The sequence below is a fragment of the Dipodomys merriami genome, unplaced genomic scaffold (genome assembly GCF_024711535.1).
Source record: "Dipodomys merriami isolate MVZ:Mamm:240054 unplaced genomic scaffold, mDipMer1.0.p SCAF_48, whole genome shotgun sequence".
Taxonomy (NCBI): Eukaryota; Metazoa; Chordata; class Mammalia; order Rodentia; family Heteromyidae; genus Dipodomys; species Dipodomys merriami.
This window is the reverse complement of record NW_027206046.1, coordinates 11,274,925-11,289,930: the sequence shown is the minus strand read 5'-3', so window position 1 is coordinate 11,289,930 and position 15,006 is coordinate 11,274,925. Positions and strand designations below refer to the sequence as shown.

General features: G+C 43.5%; 1 protein-coding gene and 1 long non-coding RNA gene across 2 annotated transcripts in view; both read left to right on the top strand.

Annotated features, from left to right (window-relative positions):
• Positions 1 to 530: 530 nt before the first annotated feature.
• LOC138808997 (uncharacterized) lies at positions 531 to 12,499 on the top strand. The gene is made up of 4 exons (XR_011366655.1): positions 531 to 4,226; positions 4,586 to 4,760; positions 7,278 to 7,341; positions 11,436 to 12,499. It is a non-coding gene; the product is annotated as an uncharacterized lncRNA (long non-coding RNA).
• A 1,564-nt stretch (positions 12,500 to 14,063) lies between these two features.
• Positions 14,064 to 15,006, top strand: part of Mapk6 (mitogen-activated protein kinase 6) — a 48,038-nt gene continuing 47,095 nt past the window's right edge. Inside the window, exon 1 of the mRNA XM_069995400.1 lies at positions 14,064 to 14,078. The gene's annotated coding sequence lies outside the window, so the exon portion shown is untranslated. The remainder of the gene's footprint in view (positions 14,079 to 15,006) is intronic.

The following is a 15,006-nucleotide window of genomic DNA, read 5'->3' as shown; positions in this document are numbered from 1 at the left end:
GAGGAGGGAGGGCGGGGCGTCTGGGGGGGTGTGGGGGGGGTTAGGGGTGTCTTCGGAGGCGGGCCCTCTCCCCGGTTTTGTGGGTGTCCTTAGAGAGCCTCTTGTTCAGGGGCGCCCGGGTGAGGCGCTTCGGGCTGGGTTTGAACTCTTCCCTCGGGCAGGCCCGAAGGCCTGTCGCATCGGTGACACGTGGGGGAGGAAAACTTGGGGTCTCACCACCTTTGGGGGGGGGTTTGTTTTGTTTGTGTCGGTCGTGGGGCTTGAACTCAGGGTCTGGGTGCTGTCTCAGCGTTTTGGCTCAAGGCGCACGCTTTACTGCTTGAGCCCCAGCTTCACCTCCTGTTTTCTGGGGGTTAAGTGGGGGTGAAGAGTCTGCCCCGGCTGGCTTTGAACCACAATCCTCAGATCTCAGCTTTCCTGAGTGGCAAGGATTACAGGCGTGAGCCCCTAGTGCCCGGGAACCAGTTAGTTTTCATGGGTTCATGGCTATTGATATTTACTGTATTAGTAATTAAAGCAGTTTAGGTTGTTTTATTTTTTTTGGGGGGGGGGGGTTGTTTGTTCGTTTTTAATGTTAGTCCTGGGGCTGGGGTTGTGACTTAGTGATAGAGTGCTTGCCTTGGCATGCACAGAGCACTGTGTTCCGCTTCCTCAGTACTATAGGAACAGAAAAGCCAGAAGTGGCTCTGTGGTTCAGGTGGGGGAGTGCTAGCCTTGAGCCAAAGAAGCTTAGGAGGGGTGACATTGTCCTTGAAAATAAATGTTCTCATTACCTGACTTATGAAATGGCAAAATAAATTTAAAAAAATAATAGTCCTGGGACTTCAACTCAAGGTTTAGGCAGCTGTCCCCTGTGCTAACTCAAGGCTAGCACTCTACCATTTGAGCCACAGCCCTACTTACAGCTTTTTTAGGTAGTTAATCAGAGATAAAAGTCTCACAAAGTTTCCTGCCTGGGGTGGGCTTTGAATGGTGATCCTCAGATCTCAGCCTCCCCGCTGAAGCAGTTTTTAAAATTTTTACTTTATAATATATTAACAAGTAGCCTTTTTGCTTGGAAAAAAAATTTCCCCCTACAGCAAGATTATATAAAAGCAGAATTGTTTTACAGGGTTTTTATTTGTGTCTGGTGATACTGAAGCTTGAATTCAGGGCCTGTGCTCTTCCCTGCTTTTTCCACTCAAGACTGGAGCTCTGCTATATCAGTCTGGGCTTAAAGGGGTGACTCAAATGGTGGAGCTGCCGCCTTGAGCAGAAAAGATAAGCAAGGGTGAGATACCCTGAGTTCAAGCTCCAGTAATGGCATGAAAGAAAAAAAATTGGAGAAAAAGAGAAGGAAGCAAAAAAAAAAAAGAGGCAAGGAGAAAAGAGGGAAAGGACGGGAAAGGCTCAATTTTCATACCTCCTACATTCAGTCTGCGGGCAAATGTTTTGGCTTTGGCTCATGGAAAACATCTGGTTCCACACAAACATGTGGAGTTGGAGAAGGAAGGCTTTCTTATGTTCCCTGAAAGGAGCTTCTTCAGTGTGTCTTAAATGTAGTGTTTGTGTCCAAATGTAGAGGTAGTATCCAAGTGAGTTTAAAAGAACTTAATATTTGGCAAAGGAGGAGGCAACAAGGCTTGATAAGAAATGTACTCATTATCTTGCCCATGTAATTGTAACCCCTCTGTACGGTATTTTCACAATTAAAAAAAAAACTTTTCATTTGGGTTTGAGAATTTAAACTCAGGTCCTGGGCGTTGTCCCTGAGCTTCTTTGTGCTCTACCACTTGAGTCACAAGCCACTTCCAGTTTTTGAGTGGTTAATTGGAGATCAGAGTCTTACAGGGATGAACCAGGATCCTCAGATCTCTGCATTCTGGGTAACTCTACTCCTTTGTTTACATGTAAAAGGCTTGAAGGGAGTCAGGGACCAGTGGCTCATGCTTGTTATCCTAACTACTTAGGAGGCTGAGATGTCAGGATCACGGTTCAAAGCCAGCCAGGGCAAGTTCAAAACCAAGCAAAACAGGAAAGTCCAAGAGACTCTTATCTCCAGTTAATCACAGAAAAAGCCTTAAGTGGTTCTGTAGCTCAAGTGGTAGAGTGCTACCTTGACCAAAAGGATCTTAGGGACGGTGCCCAGGCCGAGAGTTTGAAGCCCAGGACCAGCAAAAAAAAAAAACAAAAAACTTGAAGGAAATACAGAAAAGGTAATGGCTTTGTCCTAAGTCATATAGCTAATGTTCTTAGTCATAAATGTTTAAACTTTAGTCATGCAATTTGCCTTTGAAAGGATCACAAATACACAACTATAATTTTAATAATCTTTTATGTCCAAAATAGGAAATGGAGGGAAAAAATTTCTGACCAGTGTGTGTGTGTGTGTGTGTGTGTGTGTGTGTGTGTGTGTGTGTGTGTGTGTGTGTGTGTGTGTGTGTGTGTGTGTGTGTGTGTGTGTGTGTGTGTGTGTGTAGAGAATATATTTAAAGTTACCATTAAAATGATTTTAGGGGCTAGATGTGTGGACAGTCCAGGTTAGACCAAAAAAAAAAAAAAAAGAATATTCTTTCAAAAGACAAGCCAGGGGCTGGGAATGTGGCTTAGTAGTAGAGTGCTTGCCTAGCATGCACAAAGCCCTGGGTTTGATTATTCAGCACTATATAAACAGAAAAGGCTGGAAGTGGAGCTGTGGTTCAAGTGGTAGAGTGCTAGCCTTGAGCAAAAAGGAGCTCAGGGACAGTGCTCAGGCCCTGAGTTTCAAGCCCCGGGACTGAGAAAAAGAAGAAGAAGAAAAAAAGGACAAGCTATACTTGCTAGCACACAATCATAATCCCAGCTATGCAGGGGGCAGAGGTAGAATTGTGGTCCAAGGCCAGTCCAGGCAAAAAAGCAGGGAATCATATCTGAAGAGTAAAGCAAAAAGAGCTGGAGGTGTGGCTCACTGGCAGAGCACTTGCTCAAGGCCTGTGTTCAATCAGTGGGTGTGGGTGCGTGTGCGCTTGCACGCGTGTGCATTTGCACATGTGCCACATGGAAGACAGCAACTTTCCTTTCCTCTAGTTACCTTTTAGGCCTCTGAGTTTTTGTACTGTTAACTGTATCTAAAATTTAAATTAAATTTGGAAGTGCTAAAAAAGATATAAAATGTCAATAGTGCTTAAGTAGCTCCTTTTATTTAGTTCTGTGGGCTTTTTCTTTTCTGCAATGAGTATGTATTCATATACATGGGGCACAACCTTTCTTGCAGTCTATTTTTCTTACTAGCTTGGCATCTAGCATTCTCCAGCCATAGAGGGCTTCAGGGTCTGGAGAATGAGTGTCTGTGGGCGTTGGAGATCCAATGAAAGCCTTCCTTATTTTCACAATCCATCATGGGAAAGGCTTAATACAGTACAAACTGGGAGTCAAGCGTATTTCCTGGAATAACTGTGTGTGTGTGTGTGTGTGTGTGTGTGAGAGAGAGAGAGAGAGAGAGAGAGAGAGAGCAGTTTAGGAAGTTGGAGTTATAAAAGCTCTTTGGAAGTAAAGCTGATTGCCTCCTGAAAGCATTTCCAGTGTGTCTCCAAAGGCCGAAGACAGACCTTCATAATTAAATTATGGGTGGTAGCAACCCCTTCCTACCCACCCACCATCATGAAACCTGCTCTTCATGAGATTCCAGTGTCACTGCTGAACTGGTGTCCTGTGCGAATGCGTTTGGACAAGCTAAGCTGAAAAAGTTCCAGTACACTATGTATAAAAATTATTTTTAAAGAAGAAAAGAAAAATCTCATGAATCAGGAAGCATTTCTTAGACCGGGAGCAAAGGATGCCCGTTGCAAAACTCTGGTCTTGAGCGCCGAACTGGGTCTGGGAGCAGGCTTCCTGGCACTGGCAGTATTTAGGTTACTTCCTGAAGCGGAAGGGTTTACCCGGGAACTGTGTCCTTAAACAACCTCGGTGAGATGAGGTCAGTGCACCCGACAGCCAGCCGCGAGAGGAGCCGGGCGGGAGCCACGCCCCGTCGTCACGCCCCCCATCGAGCCACGCCCCCAGAGGAGGACTTCGCAGGAACAAAGGAAGGAGGGGCCTGATGGGAGCCGCCTGAGGCCTTGTGGAAGAAAAGTGATTCTGCCCCCTGGAATACCAAAGAAAGTGGGAAGTTAAGGAAGGAGAGGAGAGAAGATAGTTTAAAGCTACCCCGGAGAAGTGGGAGACTGGAGGGAGATAAAAGAAAATGTTTCAAACACACACTAAAACCGGTGGGTGAATATGCACACAAAACTTCCCCCAGCACTATGGCCAATGACAGTGAAAAAAGAAAATATGCACACTCCCTCATATATGTGTGTGTGTGCTTGTAAATATGTATATGTGTGTGTGTGTGTGCAGTATATGTGTGTGCAATAATATAAGTATATATGCAAATAAAAGTCGATTTAGCTCAAAGACAAAACTACTCTGGTTAAGTCTCTTGGCTGGATTTCTTTAACTGGTTGTTTTAGAATCATGTGAGAGCCCCATCAATGGAGAAGGATGGGAAATCGCCCCCCCCCCCCCACACACACCATTACCTATTCCTATCCCCATTCCCCACTAACTTTCACCCTACTCCCTGCAGGCGGTGCCCGGGCCTCCTGTCACCCTTCTAGGGATCTCTGGAGAAGACAGGCTGGATTGCCTGCTGCAATCGCAAACAAGCACTGCGGGATTAAAATCCCCAACGGTAATATGGCAAAAGGCCACAAGATGGTGATGGTCAACACTGAAGAGCTGTCAGTCACCTGCAAAGCCAGGTACTCATGCAAAATCCCACAGCTCACCCTTACCCAACCAAGACGAGAGTACTGTGTGTGGAGTGTGGAAATGTGGAGAGATTGGGAAAACACTACCTTTATATCCTTTTTACCGCAGACTAGAGCAATGCTCATCTATTTGTTTTCTGTTTCCCAGTAACAAACAACAAAACCATTGGCCTTAGTGGTCAATGCCTGTAATTCCAGTACTCTGGATTAGAAAATAAGAGGATAGAGACTTCACAGTCAGCCTGTGCTGCATAGAGACCCCATCTCAAAAACAAAACAAGGCAAGCAAACAACCACTAACAAGGCAGTACTTGTAAGACTAACAAACACTAAGGGTGATTTTTTTTCCTGCTATAGGGCTCTGTGATTTTATATAGCAGTAATTTTGATTTTTAATAGTATGGGGTTTCAACTCAGGACTTTTCACTTGCTAAGTAGATAGGGCTCTACCAATTGAGCCATGACTCTGGTCCTGATTTTTTAGAGAGGGGCTCTTGTTATGTAGTCCAGGGTGAGCCCCCCAGCTCAACTGATCCTCTGCTCATCCTCTAAAGTAGCTGGGGTATAGTCACATAGTCCCTGTACCTGGCTATAATACATTTTGAAATAAAACACCTGCTGTATTTTTAGAAAAGTATTATTTGGTTCTATAAAATGGGAAATTCCCCCAAAGTTTCCCACTGATGTTTTTATTTCCTTTACAGTAATGTATTTCCTTACTCATAAAGGAAATGATAGGCAGGGTTAGTGCCTTCCGTAAATGTGATAATTTAAGTTAATAATGACTCACTGGTACATATGAGTGTTCAACTTTCACAGATGCAAACATACACATATGTATTTCTTTTTTTTTTTTTGGTCCGGTCGTGGGGCCTGAACTCTGGGCCTGGACACTGTCCCTCAGCTCTTCAGCTCAAGGCTAGCACTCTACCACTTGAGCCACAGTGCCACTTCCGGCTTTTTTTTTCTTTTTGCTTATGTGGTGCTGAGGAATCGAACCCAGGGCCTCATGCATGCAAGGCAAGTGCTCTACCACTGAGCCGCCTTCCCAGCCCCATACATATGTATTCTTATCTACTATATCTACTACTTGACTCAGAATCAGAATTTGGATGGGTGAATCAATTTTTTTCAGTGTTTTCTACAAACACTTTTATAATTGTGCAGTGCTTTCATAATCAGAAAAATCAGCACATATAAAATACTGTCTAAACCCTGCTTCAGAAGCAATTTCTTCCCTTGTATATTGCTCCTACTTTAGTCCTTCCCTAGGGGGATCTGAAAATGCAACTGAGCGGAATTTTCTGTTTTTCTCTCTCAAAGGTAAAAAACAAATTTTTTTCTTTTCTTTTTTGCCAGTCCTGGGGACTGAACTCTGGGCTCTGTCCTGAGCCTCTGTGTATTCAAGGCTAGCGCTGTACCACTTGAGCTTTTTCTGAGTGGTTTATTGGAGATAAGAGAGTCTCATAGACTTTCCTGCCTGGGTTGGCTTCAAAGCAAGGTACTCAGATCTCAGCCTCCTAAGTAGCTAGGATTCCAGGTATGAACCACCAACACCCAGCTTTTTGAGAGAAATCATTTTTTTTTTTTTTTAGAAAGAGAATACTTCTTTTCTTTTATTTTATTTTATTTTTTATTTTTTTATTGTAAAGATACTATACAGAGGGTTACAGTTACATGAGTGAGGTAATGAGTACACTTCCTCTTGAACATTGTTACCCCCTCCATTGTTTTCCCCCTACCATCCCCTCCCTCCCTCCCTTCCCCAAGGTTCTTTTTTTTTTTTTTTTGATTGTGATTAAATGATTACTTAATTTCCCGTAATTCACAGTATTGTGGAATAATGATGCTCGTTTAAAGTCACAAGTTCATTCTAGCTTTCCTGGAGCAAATAGTCTATCACAGTCTGTAATATATAACGGTGCTCACATGTTATATACCATATATGTGATCAGCAGCATGGGGATATTTGGTAGTGGTTCAACCAGATGAGTGGGAGTTCTTTGTTTCTTAAGTCCTGTTAGTTTTGTCATATCACCTAACATTTTGGATTTATCATCCACTTATCAGGGAGACCATGTACTGTTTGTCTCTTCGTTCTTGGTTTACCTCGCTCAACATGATTCCTTCTAGCTCCATCCATTTCCCTGCAAATGCCATTATTTTGTCATTTCTAATGGCTGCATAATATTCCATTGTGTATAGATACCACAATTTTTGGATCCAAGAGAAATCATTTTTATTTATATCATCCAAGATTGTGGAACTATAGGAAAAAGAAATGCTAGCACCTGACTTTGATCTGTTTCTTTTGTAGTCCATACTCATTTTTTAAAATGTAATTTCATTGTTATTATTAAGGTCTTGTATGGGATTGGGGGGGGGGGGCGGTGGAGGGAGAATGTTACCATGTCATAAGTCAGGTAATAAGGATAATTCTTTTTGGAAATTGTTATCCTTTTCTTCACCTTCCCCTACCATACTAATTTTTATTTATTTATTTTTCAGTGAAGTGATTTTATGTGTGTGGATGCAAGGGAATTGAACCCAAGACCTTGCACATGCCAGGCAAGTCATCTACCACAAGGTTACACCTACCCTTTTTTCCCCAGAGTATTATAACAGCCCCTTCCCATACCCTTTTTGTCATTTCTTCTCAAAGCACAGTCTGTAATGTAATTAGGACTAAGGAGGGGCTGGGAAGGTGGCTCAGTGGTAGAGTACTTGCCTTGCATGCATGAGGCCCTGGGTTCAATTCCTCAGCACCACATTAGCAGAAAAACCTGGAAGTGGTGCTGTGTCTCAAGTGGTAGAGCGCTAGCCTTGAGCTGAAGAGCTGAGGGACAGCGCCCAGGCCCAGAGGTCAGGCCCCATGATTGATAAGAAAGAAAGAAGGAAGGAAAGAAAGAACAGACTAGAGATCAGTGCCTAGGCCCTAAGTTCTAGTCCCAGGATTGACAATAATAAAACTAAAAATAAAAAATAAAAATACAAGGCCAGCACTAAGCACTGGTGGCTCATACTTAGCTACTTGGGAGGTTGATATTGGCAGGAACATAGTTTGAACCCAGCTTGGTCAGAAAGGTTTGAGAAGAACCCCTTCTCAACCAACAGCTGGGTGAGGTAGCATAGACCTACTATCCTAGCTACACAGGAAACCTAAAGTAGGCAGAGCATGACTCAGGCATGTACCAATGTAGAGAGTGAGACCTTATCTCAAAAATAATCATCAAGGAGCTGGGAAGATGGCTCAGTGGTAGAGCGCTTGCCTTGCATGCCTGAGGCCCTGGGTTCGATTCCTCAGCACCACATAAGTAAAAAGAAAAAAGCCGGAAGTGGCGCTGTGGCTCAAGTGGTAGAGCGCTAGCCTTGAGCTGAAGAGCTGAGGGACAGCGCCCAGGCCCAGAGTTCATGCCCCACGACCGACCAAAAAAAGAAAAAAAGAAAAAATAATCAAATCTCATTGCTGGTGTCATCTGTCAACATGTAGGCATGGTTTTGCTAGCTATTTTGCTCAGAATCTTCTCTGGGCTTGAAGGGCAAGGCTCTTACTAAATACATCAGGACCTATGATAAGGAAAGAAAGAAATGCTGTAAGAGTCTGAGAACTGTTCCTTCCCAGGAGTAAAACACACTATGTTGAATGTTTAAAATAATAATAATCAGCAAGAGTCAGGGATAGGCCAGGTGCTGGTGACTCACGCCTATGATCCTAGCTACTCAGGAGGCTGAGACATGAGGATCACAGTTCAAAGCCAGCCTGGGAGCTGGGAATGTAGCTTAGTGGTAGAGTGCTTGCCTAGCTTGCATGAGGCCCCAGTTTCGATTCCTCAGTACCACATAAACAGAAAAGCCAGAATTGGCGCTCTGGCTCAAGTGATAGAGTGCTAGCCTTGGGCAAAATAAAGTTCAAGAACAGTCCTTATGCCTTGAATTCAAGCCCCAGGACTGTCACAAAAACAAAACAAAACAGCCTGGGCAGAAAAGTTCTTGAGACTCTTTTTCTTTTTTCTTTTCTCTCTTTTTTTTTTTTTTGTCAGTTGTAGGGCTTGAACTCGGGGCTCTTCAGCTCAAGGCAAGCACTCTACCACTTGAGCCACAGCATCACTTTTGGTTTTTCTGGGTGGTTTATTGGAGATAAGAGTTTCACAGATGTTCCTGCCCAGGCTGGCTTTGAACTGCGATCCTCAGATCCCAGCCTCCTGAGTAGCTAGAATTACAGGCATGAGCCAGTAATACCTGACCCATGAAACTCTTACCTACAATTAAACACCAGAAAATCCCAAGTGGCACTGTAGCCCAAAGTGGTGGAGCATTAGCCTTGAACAAAAGAGCTCAGAGACAGTACCCAAGCCCCCCAGTTTAAGCCCTATGACTAACAAAAATAAAGTCAGGGATGGAGGACTGGCTCAGCAGTAAGAATACCAGCCTAGCCAGCTGGAGGACCTGAGGTCAAATCTCTGATTACCAACATTTAAAAAGTTCAATTCATGAAGACTCTGCTTCAGAAACAAATAAGCAAATAAAGCCTAGATTACTTTTTAAATGCAGAAAGAAAGAAAAGTAAAAAGAGAGTTCCTAACCATATTACCACTGAGCAGAAGATAAAATTCAAACTCTTTATTCAAATGCTGACTGGTAATATCTATCTGTTCTATAATATCCCCCAGTCCAATCTGAATGCCTCCCATTTTCCTGAAAATTTGAAGCTCACACTGAATTTAGCAATTCCCTTTACACTCTATCCATACATTTGGCTATGGCATTATTTAAACCATTAGACAGTGAATTTATAGATACCTAAGGATGGGGTTTATGTTTATTCTTCGTGTCCCCTAGAATGCTGCAGCAATTCTATGATCTAACAAATGGTCACTAAGTGTTTATTAAATTAGTTTCAAATCCAGCATCTAAAGAGATGGCAAAGGATAAGAAAGGTTATTTACTTAGAGATACCTTTCGAAAAAAACTTATTAGGAAGAAAAGACTGAATAAGATGATAGTTTATATATATATATAAGTATGTATATGAATATACATGTGAAAGAAGAAAATAGAAATAAAAAGAAAAGATAGAAACATTTGAGAGATTAGATGCTGTGGCTAATATACCAATTACCACAATTTGATGACTTAATAAAACAAAAATTTATTCAATACTGTTACATTCAGTAAGCTAGAAGTTCCTCTGGTTCACTGGGTAAGATAAAGGTATCAGCAGGGCTCTTCTCCCTGCTGAGGTTCTGGTAAGGATCTATTCCTGACTTCTTTCAGCTTTTGGTGGCTGTCATCATTCCTTGGTTTGTAGCCACATTACTCTAAATCTGAATATCTGTAGTTACTTTGTCTTTTTCTGTCTGTGTATCAAATCTCTTTTTGCCTCCTTCCTGTGATCCAATTGTATGTGTGACCAATCAAATAATCTAGTTATAATTACCTTGTCTCAAAATCCTTGATTTAATAACATATGTATATATGTGATTTTGCCATATAAAGTAACATATATAGATTGCAGGGGTTAGGATGGGGACATCTTTTAGAGGCCGTAACTCAGATTTCCAGAGATACTTGCCAGGAAAAGTTTCTATTGTACATAAGAAAGCCACTGAATCATTTTGTCTCTAATCATTTCTTCCATTTTCAAGGCAAGGTATGTAAAGAGATTAAAATTCTCTAAATTGCCAACTTGGCTGACAATGTCTGTCAGGCCAGTAGGGACAGTCTAAGTCAGCAGTCAAGCATGAGGAAAACACTCAAATGTCTGTATTTTCAGATGCTTCATACAGCAAGAGTAATAATAGTGACAGTCTAGAGAAATGAAGCACTCTTAAATCTTTTTTTTTTTTTTTTGATCAGTCGTGGGGCTTGAACTGTGGGCCTGGGCACTGTCCCTCAGCTCTTCAGCTCAAGGCAAGTTGTTCTACCACTTGAGCCAGAGCTACACTTCTGGTTTTCTGGTGATTTATTGGAGATAGGAGTCTCACAGACTTTCCTACCTGAGCTGGCTTTGAACCATGATCCTCAGATCTCAGCCTCCTGAGTAGCTAGGATTATAGGTATGAGCCACTGGGGCCTAGTGCACTCATGTCTTATCTGGGGAGATCATGCATATCCATAGAGCATTATTACCACAAGCATGATGAAAAAGGTACAAAGAAGTTAGAAGACACCTCTAGCTTGAGGAGTTTATAATCTGATGATTCGCCATGCGCTAAAGAGTTAAATGGAGATAAAACATGACAAAGAGCCCTAGATTTTCCATAATGCCCTACTTTGGAACAGATTATGAGAATCCAGGCTGAGAACAGCACAAAAGAAACAAGTTGGTCTCCTACTGGAGTTACATAATTTCAATTGGGGCCAAGTCTCTGCAGTTGAAAAATATGATTTTATGCAATATGCTAAGTAGTATATCTCTTCTAGAGAAAAAAGAAAAATGTCAATATTCCATAACTTTAAAAGTTCAGAATCTGCACGTGTGCCATTTGGGCAGGATAAAAATATGGAATTCCGTGGGCAAATAGGAATTTGCATTGAGAATAGGGTTTATCTCTCGGTATATGAATACAACTTCCTGCAGATAAACATGTTGATTTTCTTGTCCTTTAGATGGAAAAACAAAAGTTCTTTCTATGAGATACAAAATTTGGGTCTCATTCCAGGCAGGACCACTGGGAGCTAGAAGGTTGGTTTGGAAGCTTGTACCACAGGAAGAAAAATCAATAAAAATATATACATTTTATGCTGTCTCAATTCAGTAGGTCCATGGAGAACTGCTGCTCTGTGCAAAGCCTCTAGGAAGCGAAGAGAGAAGAAAGAAATGGTAGCCCTCACCGGAGAACTAGCTTCTTAGAGTATAAAACAGATGAAAAGCAGGGTATGGTAGTTCACACTTGTAATCTCATCACTCAGACAGCTGAGGCAGTAGGTTGAGAGTCGGAAGCCAGCTAAAGCTTAAAAGGGGCATGTCACAGAAACAAAGTCAGAGAGCATTAGGGAGATCAGCAAAGACTTTAGTGGGGAAACAACATGGGAGTTGACTTTGACCTTCAGAGATTTGATGGGAGAATGGTCCCCATAGAAGAATTAGCATAAATGTGGATAAAGGTATACATACATACATGAGACGGATTTTACTATGGGGGAAATACCTGGCAGAAAGTTAGACATCTGAGGTTCCATGTGAACTAATTTAGCCAGATTAACAACATTTCTGATGGGAGCCCAGGCCCATAATCCCAGCTACACAAGAGACATAGGAAAAAGGATTATGGTCTAAGGCCAGCCCTGGGCAAAAATTAAGCATTTATCTGAAAAAAAAAAATTGTAGTCCAAGTCTCTTACCTAACAAGCACAGGTCCTAAGGTCAAACCCAAGCCCCCCCCCCCAAAAAAAAAAAGTGATAAGAAAAAGGAAAGAGAGAAGTGGAGTTGGAAATGGATGCATAAGATACCCTTTTCCCCAGAACGCATGCCTGTATCTGTATCACTGTGAAAACCTGACCAACAGGAACAGTAGAAATGGGGAGCTTTCAGTTTAGCAATCCATCAAGTACTGTGCTGTCTGAGCCACCATGATTCTAGTGGAAGAGGTGGTAGCCGTCATAAAGAATGGGTTGACAGCAAAGAGCTGGGCTGGAGGCATGGCTGAGGGGCTGAGGTGGTAAAGCACCAGCTGAGCAAGCATAGGGCCCTCAGTTCAAGCCCTGGTACTAGCAAGAAAGAAAAAGAAAGAAAGAAGGAAGGAAAGAAAGAAGGAAGGAAAGAAAGAAAGGTATGGGAAGGTTGCTCTGTGGTAGAGTGCTTGCCTTGCATGCATGAGGCCCTGGGTTCAATTCCTCAGGACCATGTAAGCAGAAAAAGCCAGAAGTGGTGCTTTGGCTCAAGTAGTTAAGCGCTAGCCTTGAGCTGAAGAGCTGAGGGACAGCGCCCAGGCCAAGTTCAGGCCCCATGACCAGGAAAAAGGAAGGAAGGAAGGAGTGGTAGAGGGCTAGTCTTGAGCACAAAGAGACTCAGGGACAGCCTGAGTTCAAGCCCCACAACTGACAGAGAGAGAGAGAATGGGTTAATCAGCTTTGACTCTCTTGGCAAATAAAAATTTTCCTGACATGATGACAAAAATTAGTCAAACCAAAAAACAAAATAGGAGTGAATCCCAAAATAATGTACCTATTAAGGCTTTTTTTTTTTTTGGGGGGGGGGTCAGTTTTAGGACCTGAACTCTGGGTCTGGGAGCTGTCCCTCAACTCTTCAGTTCAAGGATAGTGCTCTATCACTTGAGCCACAGTGCCACTTCCGGCTTTTTCTGCTTATATGGTAGTGAGGAATCGAACCCAGGACCTCATGTATACATACTACCACTGAGCCACCTTCCCAGCCCTAAAGCTTATTTTATTTTATTTGGGGGGGTCCTGTTGTGGGGCCTGAACTCTGGGCCTGGGTACTGTACCTCAGCTCTTCAGCTTAAGGCAAGTGCTCTACCACTGAGCCACAGCGCCACTTCCGTGCTGAGAAATCAAACCCAGGGCCTCATGCATGCAAGGCAAATGCTCTACCACCCAACCACCTTCCCAGCCCTCTAACGCTTATTTTTTTTTTTTAATGGTCTTACTAAGTATCCCAGGCTTGCCTTGAAGTCCAGCTTAAAAAGATCATCTTTTAGGGGCTGGGAAGTTGGCTCAGTGGTAGAGTGCTTGCCTTGCATGCCTGAGGCCCTGGGTTCGATTCCTCAGCACCACGTAAGAAAAGAAAAAAGCCGGAAGTGGTGCTGTGGCTCAAGTGGTAGGGCACTAGCCTTGAGCTGAAGAGCTGAGGGACAGTGCCCAGGCCCAGAGTTCAGGCCCCACAACCGGACCAAAAAAAAAAAAAAAAGATCATCTTTTAAAGAGTAGATTGTCACTTCTTTCACATTCCCTTTCTCTTCCCTCCCCTCCCTGCACAAATTCATTTAAAGCCATTGTGTAGGGCTGTCTGAGTTTGGATCTAGTTTGGGTATCTCTGCCAATAGTTGGTGTGTTGGTAGTTCTCAGAGAGCTGATGTTGGGTGAGTAGTGGAACCTTTAAGAGGTGGAGCTTACAGCAAGGTAATTCAATCATCCTGGGTGCTGCTCTGGGAAGGGATTAGTGTTAATTGTTCTTAACCAAGTAAGTTGTTATAAAAGGGCAAAACCAGCCCCTGTCTGCTACCTGGCTTCCTGTCTTTCCATGTTGTATCCTGCATCATGCCATCTGCTATGGTGTGATATAGCCAATAAGGTCCTCATCAGATTCACCAGGGCAATCGGATGCTGGACTTGGAGCCTCCAAAATGGTGAGCATTTAAATCTCTTTTCTTTATAAAGTACCCAACCTCAGCTATTTTGTCACATCAATGGAAAACAGACTAATGAAGGGGCCAAGCCAGGTAAAGGTCAAGGAGCTAGGGTGCTGTAGGTAGCAGAAGTCCTTCTTGTCCCCAGGAGGGACAAGAAAGACAGCCTGCTGGAATGAGCATGGAACCCCACAGGAAGGGGCAAATGAGTGTGGAGCCCCCTCAGAGAGGCAGCCTGGCTCTAGGAGAGGGACCCAAAGCAAGCAGCATAGCTGTACACATGGAACAAGGGTAGGGAGAAGGGCAAGAGGAGTCTGGCATGAGTGTGTGGTCAAGCTGGCTGAAGAGCAACGGGTGCAGGGACCATAGCTCAGCACTTCAGGATAAAGCAGGTATTATCAGAGCAAAGCAGAAGCCCTGTGTAAGGGAGGAGAAAAAGAAAATCAGTATCGTTCTCTATTCTCAGCCACTTCCCGCAACACTGGGACACCAGATTGTGTGGCCAGAAGTCCTGTAATTCAGTTCTTCACCTTGTCTACCTGGACAGAGTGTGGGATCCCACGGATTGAGGTTCTCAGTCTCACAAGGCTGCCCCCCAGCTTCACATGCGGGTCACAAGACCTAGGTAGTTAAAACTGCACTTGTGACTCATAGGCTAGAAATCTGGCTTCCCATGAGCCCTTCCTTCAGTTTCATTAGTTTGCTAGAGCAGCTCACCTACTCCGGGAAAGCCTGCACTGAGGTTTTCCCATTGACTCTGGGGGCTGTTACCAAAACTACCACAGGAGGGCTAGGAGAAGGTGCTTCAGTGCCCTCTCTGCCCTCATAACCAGCTATCTGGAATCTCTCCAGACCTTGTCCTTGAGACTTTCATGGAGGCTTCACTAGGCAAGCATGATGGATTACATCACTGGCCAGTGCTGACCAA